The 9,266-nt window shown below is 38.9% G+C and overlaps 1 pseudogene; it reads left to right on the forward strand.

Moving 5' to 3' along the window:
• The first annotated feature begins 7,768 nt into the window (after nt 1-7,768).
• LOC102860066 lies at nt 7,769-8,743 on the forward strand (annotated as a pseudogene).
• The last annotated feature ends 523 nt before the right edge of the window (nt 8,744-9,266 follow it).

The following is a 9,266-nucleotide window of genomic DNA, read 5'->3' on the forward strand; positions in this document are numbered from 1 at the left end:
AAGTGGTTGTCCTCCAGATTTCTTGGCACAACTTGGTGAGCACATCCAGGGCAGCATCTGTTTATTAAATTATGTCAATTGGTATGCCATCAATTCCTGGGGCCTTGTTTTTTGACAATTCTTTCAGAGCACCTTGCACTTCTTCCTTCATCACTACAGGCTCTTGCTCATGCATTGTTTCATGAAATTCTTCTGTGTCTGCCAATTTCTTTTGGTACAATGACTCTGTATACTCTTTTCATGCTTCCTGGATCATTTACTATTCTGCCCAAAGGGTCCTTAAGTATTGCAACTCAAGGATTGAATTTGTTCTTCACTTCCTTTGTCTTAAGAAATGCCAAGCAATTTCAGCCCCTTTGATTTTCTGACTCCAGCTCTTTGCACATTTCATTATAATATTTTAATTTGTCTTCCCCCACTGCTCTTTGAAATCTTTTGTTCAGCTACTTAATTTACATAACCAGATTAAAAACAAAACAAAAACAAACGTGTGGATAGATAGATAGATAGATAGATAGATAGATAGATAGATAGATAGATAGATATAAAAAGATGGATGGGAGGGAAGGAGAGAGGGAAGGATGGAAGGCAGGAGGGAGAGAGGGATGGGAAGGAAGGAAGGAAGGAAGGAAGATTTTGATAGTTCTCTTTTCACAAATTGTTGTGTTCACCTTGACATTTCATGCTAAGATTGATAATTTTTTGTGTTGTTTTACTCTTTAGGTTTGCTATGTGTGTGCTCATAAGAAAGAGAGAAGAGAGGTAGGAAAGAGGACACAAGAAAAGAACTAATTGCATGAAGTGGTCTTGATGTGCAAAACAGTATGAACAAGACTGTTCTTTGTCTGAGAAGAACATTGGCAAGTCTGGCCATGGATTCCCAAGTATTGTCTTCAGTACCTCTCTTCAGGAAAGATATATATTTTGTGAATACATCTGTAATACAGATAAGATTTTGTTAATGTAATAACTAGCTAATGAGAGTAAGAAAAATATCATCATACTAGTGTCAAAGGCATTACTAGCTAACTAACTCATTACTGTAAAGTCAGAACTGATTTATAACTAACCTGACAGCAGATTTTCAGAGGCAGGAGGGGAAGAACACCTTGTGGATTTGAACCACCTACTCCTTGGAGGCAAGGATTCTGGGGCTTCGTCTGACATACTTTGGACATGTTGCCAGGAGGGACGGGTCCTTGGAGAGGGACATCATGCTTGGGAGGGTGGAGGGACAGCGCAGGAGGGGAAGACCCTCTATGAGATGGATTGATTCGGTGACTGGGGTAATCGGGATGGGTGTGTCAGAGGCAGTGCAGTTGGTGCAGGATAGAGCAGGGTTTAAGGCTGTTGTGTATAGGGTCGCTATGAGTCGAAAACGACTCGACGGCACATAACAACAACAACAACAACCTTAAGGTTGACAGTACAACTCTATCCACTAGACCACCATAGCTCGGTAACACCAAAGGTATTAATCAGTACTTTCAAAATTTATTGTCTTTGAGCCATAATTCATTCATGGCTGATGTTCCTTTGAGTTTTCAAGGCCATCAAGAAAATGGGAAGAAATTGCCTATCTTCACCATGTAGAGATGCTGGTGAATTTGAACCACCAGAGAGGGGTAGCCTTTAATTTAATTCCTTACAGACAATGCCATCAGAACTCACCAATGTTAATGTTAGCAGGCAAAGATATTGATAGAGTGTAAACATGATAGTCTCTTCGAAACAACTCGAGTGGATTAAAAAAGAGAAAAGGCACTACTTTTCATGAAAATTAAAAGTTGTAAAAAGGAAAATGGAACACAAAAAGATTAACATTACACCACAGTTGTGTCCCTAATCAAATATCCCTTTAATCCACCAATCTGATGGGAGTCATGGTGGGATAGGGAATAATGTGTCAGGCTGCCAGCCAAAAGGTTGTCAGTTCCAGTCCACCACTAGCAAACTCAATGTGAATTATCCTCCTACCACAGTCAACATTCATCCAATCAAAACACAACAAGAATAGTTCTTTGCACTTAATAAATATCAAAACAACACATTCAAAAGTATTAAGTATATGAACAAACTAAATAATTAATAGGCCAGTTTATTGTATTGTGGAACTGGGGTGTTATGATTCTGGAAGCTATGTCTCCAGTATGGGAGGGTCTGAAGAGCATTATGCTGAGTGAACTAACTCATTTCCGCAAGGATAAATATTGTATAAAACTGTTACTGTAGAATGAGTATAAGGATCCAGGAGGGGTGGGAGAGGCTGGAAGCAGAGGGCTGTGGATGTGCAGGGGGAAGAGGGGCTTAATCATTGGGTTGTACAATTTGATGGGTGGGGGGTGAGGGAAATTGAAAGAATTTGTTCAAACTTTTATTAGAATTTTATAAATAAACTAATGAAAAAAGAATAAAAATAAAATATCAGGAGGGTCACTCATGGGAGACAGGGTTCAGCAGAGCTTCCAGATAAAGACAGACTAGAAAGAAGGATGGTCAATAAATGACCCCTGAAAATATCATGACTAGCAGAAGAATATTGTCTAATATACTTCTAAAATTTAGATTCCTAGGATGCCAGGTACTCAAAATGCAATACATCTTTTGATTTCTTGACTTTTGGTGCTGAGGGTGTTTATTGTGGATTCAAGTAAGACGAAGTAGTTGACAACTTTAATATTTTCCTCCATCTATTACGATGTTAGGGAGCTCTGATGGCCTACTGTCAAGAAGCTGTGCTGCAAACCTGGAAGCACTTGGTTCGAGGCCACCAGCTGCTCCACAGGAGAAGAATGGGCAATCTCCTCGTGTGCAATTAACTGCCTCTGAAAACCCGCCAGAGGGTCGGCTATGGGTCAGTTCCAACTCTATGGTGCACAACAACAACATCATGATGTTGCCTATTGACCCAGAGGTAAGGGTTTTTAGGGGCTTTAGTTGTAGGCATATGTGAGCTTAAAATGACTGCTATTGGCTATTTTGAATTGAACAATCAAACTATGGCTACCAGTGAAGAGAACTAGAACCCCATAACTCTTAATTGCATTCATGAAAAACTTTTACATAGACCATGAAGTTGTTCAAACAATACAAAAGAACACTGAAAAGACACACATCAAGACTGTATCCTTCCTCCATACCTATTCTATCTATATGCTGAGCAAATAATTTGAGAAAATAGACTGTATGAAGAAGAATGTGGCATCAGGATTCAAGATGATTCATAAACAACCCGCATTATGAAGATGACACAACCTTGCTTGTAGAAAATGAAGAGGACTTGAAACTCTTGCTTCAGAATATAAAAAAAACAAACAAAAACAAACCTACAGCCTTCAACACGGATTACATCTCAACATCAAGCAAACAAAATTCCTCACTACTGGACCATAAGCAGCATCATGACAGATGAAGAAAAGGTTGGCGTCAACTTTTACTTGTCATTTTACTTTGATGTACAATCAGCACCTTTGGTTAATAGCAGTTTAAAAAAAAATCAAAAGACATGTTCTATTGAGTAAACCTGTGATAAAGGATCTCTTCAAAGTGGTGAAGAGCAATTATGTCAGTTTAAAGGCTAAGATAGGTCTGAACCATTGTTGTTGTTATTGTGTTGTTATGTGCCATCGAGTCGTTTCCGACTCATAGCGACCCTATGCACAACAGCTCTAAACCCTGCTCTATCCTGCGCCAACCGCATCGCCTTTGACACACCCATCCCGATTACCCCAGTCACCTAATCAATCCATCTCATAGAGGGTCTTCCCCTCCTGCTTTGTCCCTCAACCCTCCCAAGCATGATGTCCCTCTCCAAGGACCCGTCCCTCCTGGCAACATGTCCAAAGTATGTCAGACGAAGCCCCAGAATCCTTGCCTCCAAGGAGCAGCTTGGTTTAATCCTCTCCAAGATGGATCTGTTTGTTTTCCTGGCAGTCCAGGGTACATTCAGTACCCTTCTCCAGCACCACAGCTCAAAAGCATCCACTCTCCTTCTGTCCTCCCTAGTCATTGTCCAACTCTCTGATGCATAACAAGCGATTGCAAATACCATGACCTGTATCAGGCGCACCTTAGTCTCCAGAGAGACACTGTTGCTCCTGAGTACGTTTGAGAGGTCCCTAATGGCAAACTTTCCCATCGCGATACGCTTTTTGATTTCCTGACTGCTGGTACCAAGAGTGCTTTTCCCCCGTTTCTATGCATCTGAAAGTTGGAACATAAATAAAGGTATGGGGGAGAATCAGTACTTTTGAAGTTAGGCTTTAGAGAAGAGTACTCAGTGCTGTATGGACCATCAGAGGAACAAACACGTCTTTCCTGGAGAAAGTGCAACCAGGGCGCTCCTCAGAAGCAAGGAGGTTGAAACTTCATCTCACACACTTTGGACATGTTGTCAGGAAGATCCAGTTCTCAGAAAAAAAATCACACAGGGAAAGGTGAAATATCAGAGAGGAAGGTCTTCAGCAAGATGGATAGATACGGTGACTGTAGAGGTGGACTTGAGCATGACAGAATGTGTGGGGATGGCACAGGATAGGACAAGGCTCAGATCTGTTGTTCATACGGCCATTTAGACTGGTTGTTGACTCAATGTCACTTAACAATAACAAGAAAGTCTCTAAAGGAAAGAAACTTCGCATTTCAACTAAATCATGCCAGCTGGGACTGGGAATGTTACCCACACGCCTCATCCTCCAGGGTCTGAGATTCTCGGGAGATCAATTCCTCATCCCACAGCTCTCAAAAATAAGCTCCAAAGTGTGCAGATGCAAAAGCCTCACTAGCAGATTGCAGCTGGTGAAGACGAGTGTGCCCTACCTGAAATCTGACTTCTGAAAAGTAATTCTTGTTGTGTTTTTCTTGAAGCAGAGTTGCATTCCGCAGAGTCCATAAGAAAAATGGAAGCCTAGACAGCAGAGAAATACAGCAGGAAATTTCCCTTGGCTTCTGGGCAGCACTCACTTTTGGAAAGCCAAAGGTGAAAACAGGATCTAAGATAGGGGTAAGTGAGAAATCCCTGAGGCTTTCTGCACCTAAAACAATGTCTTGTATACTGTTGATGCTCAGAATTTTTTCGAGTGAAATAATTTGTCTTGTGCTAACTAACATTTGGATGAGAGGAAATCACATGAAGACTTGTCTTTAAATCTTTGAAAGGGTATAGGAAGCATCAGCAACACCTGAATGTAAAAATTGTTGCTAGTTAGTGCAACATTGACTTCATTTTAAGGTGAATCTCTTCCCTCCCTCATTCTTAGTTTTATAGGACACTGTTATCATGTCCCATAAATATGTAAAACTCAGGCTTCTGACTCTCAGTGGCCTTCACTGGCAATACCTACCAATACTTGGTAGCATCTCAAATATATTCCTAAAATGATATGTGATGGTGTTTATTTAGAGAAGGGTTGCTAGACTCCCTGCCAAATTGACACTTTCCCTACATGAAAATCAAACAGTTTATTAGCATCAGCATTTTTGTCATTTATACACATTGAACATATTGTGCATTTGAAAATATTGTCATTTGGACAATTCTAACCCTGGCTATTAACACAGTAATTGATCTGAATATTTTTAAGGACTATGGTTGTAACTCCAATCTGTGGTTCATAGGGTCATTAAGAGTAACAGCTAACTCCATGGCACCTAACAAGGACAATGTGGGTGTGTAACTATAATAGACCCCCAAGGCTCTGCACATAAAGCTCAATATACACAATGTTCAATTTTTCATTTCAAGTACATCATCCCTTTTTAACCTTAAGAATGACAATAGCTACTATCTCTAATGTAAAACAAACATGGCTTTGCTTTAATAACTGCTTTGTTGTTATTTGGGAGCTTTGTTGAATTTGAGGACAATTGTGTTTTCCAAGTCACCTGAACTCACAGATTCAGATAAATGAATTCCTTCAATGTGGATTTCTTGGAGTATACATGTTTGCTTCATTATGGCTGACTGGGGTAGGGGGGGGACCCCAACAAAACATTTCAAGATTATTTCAGCAAACCAATCCTCTCCTCTGCCTTATGAGCACTTCAGTCTCATTGGTTCCTTCTGTCTATTGAAGAGCCTATAGCATTAAAAACGGAAATCAGTAAGAATCTGGGCCTTTTAGATAAAGATGCTTCATGGAACGTGACCCTTTAAGGCAAACAACGTCATCTCGGATTCTGCCAAAAAAAGGAGCAATATATATCAGCGTGAGCATGAAAACTGCCTAGGCTTTCCTTTGTAGAGAGTTTATGTCTGTAAACTGTGCTTTAAAGTCCTTAAAGTGTATTTGGAAAATCTTTAGCAGTTACAGAAAGGTATATCAAATAGACAACATACGTTACTAAACACCAAATTATTGTTACTGTTGTCGTTGTTGTTGTTGTTGTGAGGTGTTGTAGAGTCAAGTATGACTCATAATGGCCCTATAAATACCAGATCTGAACCTTGTCCTGTCCTGTGCCAACATCACAATCTTTGACACGCGTGAGCCCATTGCTGCAGTCGTTGTGTTAATACACATGGTTGAGGGGTTTCCACTCTGCTGTTCTGCCTCCATCTCCCCAAGCATGATGTCCTTCTCAAAGAAATAGCCTTTCCCATTAGCTATAGATGTAAAATATTATCAATGCCCTTGAAGTCTCAATATAATGTTCTACGATGATTGCAGCAATGGACTTGAATATGTTGAAGGTGGTGAGGATGACACAGGATAGAAAAGCATTCAGATCTGTTCATAGAATCGCTATGAGTCATACTTGACTAGATAGCACTTAACAAACAACAGTCAGTAAAGCTCTTTTCCTCAACACTATGGTTTCAAGATTTGGTTCTGGCTCTAATGCATCTCTCTTCACTGCCACAGAAAGTTCTATTATTTTATAATCGTGTATCATAATTAGTCAGCCATTTTGTTTCCAGTTTTCTTCTATTATATCAATGCTTTGTTTTTGTTTTTGTTGTTTTTTTGCTTTTTTTTAGAATAAGATTTGACAATGTCTGAATTTCAGTACTGAGTTTAGTCCGCTTACATGCATTTTCCTTACTGGAAGATGTGCCCTTATTTCTGCCATTTCAAGTGATTGACTTGCATACTTTATGAAACTTTCCCTCCAGTTGATTTGATTGATTATGAAATCCCACCTATTACCTTCAACTTAGAAGAATTGTATTTCTTTTTTAACCTTTCAAGAGTTTTGACTATGACAAAAATTATAAATGGAGGAGAAGTTATGTCAGTTGCTGAAAATATACACATATTTAAATGTTGTTTTATGCCACTCGAGGAGCTCAGGTGGTGCAGACCTTACCGGGTTGCAAATTAACCCAAAGCACATGCCTCTTGACAGACTGAACCCACCAGCAGCTCTGAGGGAGAAAGATGGACAAACTGCTCCTATGAAATTTACAGCCTTTGAGACCCAAAGGAGGCTCACATGTGAGTTATTGCAGACACTCTGGCAATGAGCAGTGGTTTTTTAATGCAATGGAAAAGTGTGTTAATCCATGTGCTTTAGAACTACACATATTGGAAATCTGTCATGAGAATTGTCTTCATTTTGAAAAGAAATCCATTGTTCGAGTATCATCATCCATATGGTGGTGTTTTACCAAAAATATAGGAAAACATATTTGAAAATTAATATGCACTCTTATGTTTGTCATAAAAATACAAGTCAAAAGAAGATCTGAAATCTAACAAACTTTACACAATAAGCTGTTACAAAGATTTCTCTTCTGTTCTTGGTCCTTCCTAGACTTTGGGTAACCATGAAACAAGGAAACACCACGGAAGTGACCGAGTTCTTTCTTCTTGGATTTGGTGGCCAGCAAAAATTTCAGTATATCCTTTTCACTGTCTTCCTGCTAATCTATGTCACTTCCATGGTGGGAAATACCGGAATGATTCTACTCATCAAGACAGATCCCAGACTTCAAACGCCCATGTACTTTTTCCTACAACATTTAGCTTTTGTTGATATCTGCTATACTTCTGCCATTACACCCAAGATGTTGCAGAATTTTCTAGTAGAAAATAAATCAATATCATTTGTTGGATGTGTAATGCAATTACTGGTTTATGCAATATTTGCGACCAATGACTGTTATCTCTTGGCTGCTATGGCAGTCGACCGCTATGTAGCCATCTGTAATCCACTTCGCTATCCCCTCGTCATGTCCCGACCAGTCTGCATCCAACTGGTAGTTGGCTCATACGTCATAGGTTCAGTAAATGCTTCTGTGCACACAGGATTTACATTTTCACTATCTTTCTGCAAATCCAACATCATCAATCACTTTTTCTGTGATGTTCCCCCAATTCTATCCCTTTCTTGCTCCAGTATCAGCACAAATATTATGTTGCTTCTTTTATTTGTGGGATTTAACTTGATATTCACAGTACTGGTCATTACCTTCTCCTATATCTATATCATTGGTGCAATCCTAAAAATGACTTCTAATTCAGGGAGGAAAAAAGCCTTCTCCACGTGTGCATCCCACCTGACAGCAGTCACCATTTTCTATGGGACCCTTTCCTACATGTACTTACAGCCTCACTCTGATAATTCTGAGGAAAACATGAAAGTGGCTTCTACATTTTACGGCATTGTCATTCCCATGCTGAACCCCTTGATCTATAGCTTGAGAAATAAAGAAGTGAAAGAAGCACTCAAAGTGTTGGGGAAGAAATTCTAGACTGGACTGAAGCTATTAAAATTCAGCACAGGAACGCATCCAGCATGAAATTTACAAAACTACAATGCTGTTGAAATGAAAACCTGTCTGTTTTAATTAATGCTGCTTCTTTCAACAGTTACGATCTTGGAATATGGGAAATATAATAAAAATACTTCATGGGACTAATTTTCTTGTCATATTGTTTGAGAAACATATCTTACACTAGCCATGAAGAACTTATCAAGATTATTTGTAATATTAAGAAGTATGCATAGATTTTGCAAATTAATATATTATCGATGTATATTTTAAGGTATTCTAAAGACTAGAAAGCTTTTTATATAATTACTATAAAAATGAATTTCCTAATCTATTTATTCAAACTATATATAGTGAAGCTCTTCATAAATTTTGTTCTAATTAATGTACACACATAATTAAAAAATATGTTTATTTCTGTAAGAAGTGTATTATGAATCAGGCTATCCTTTTTTACTAATATGCACCTACTACTGACCTTTTCTATCATTAAACTACATTTAATCTTGTTATTATTTCTCCTCTATTATGAAACAATATTCTCCCTATC

The sequence above is a fragment of the Elephantulus edwardii genome, unplaced genomic scaffold (genome assembly GCF_000299155.1).
Source record: "Elephantulus edwardii isolate Elephantulus edwardi_28Jun2011 unplaced genomic scaffold, EleEdw1.0 scaffold00284, whole genome shotgun sequence".
Classification (NCBI taxonomy): domain Eukaryota; kingdom Metazoa; phylum Chordata; class Mammalia; order Macroscelidea; family Macroscelididae; genus Elephantulus; species Elephantulus edwardii.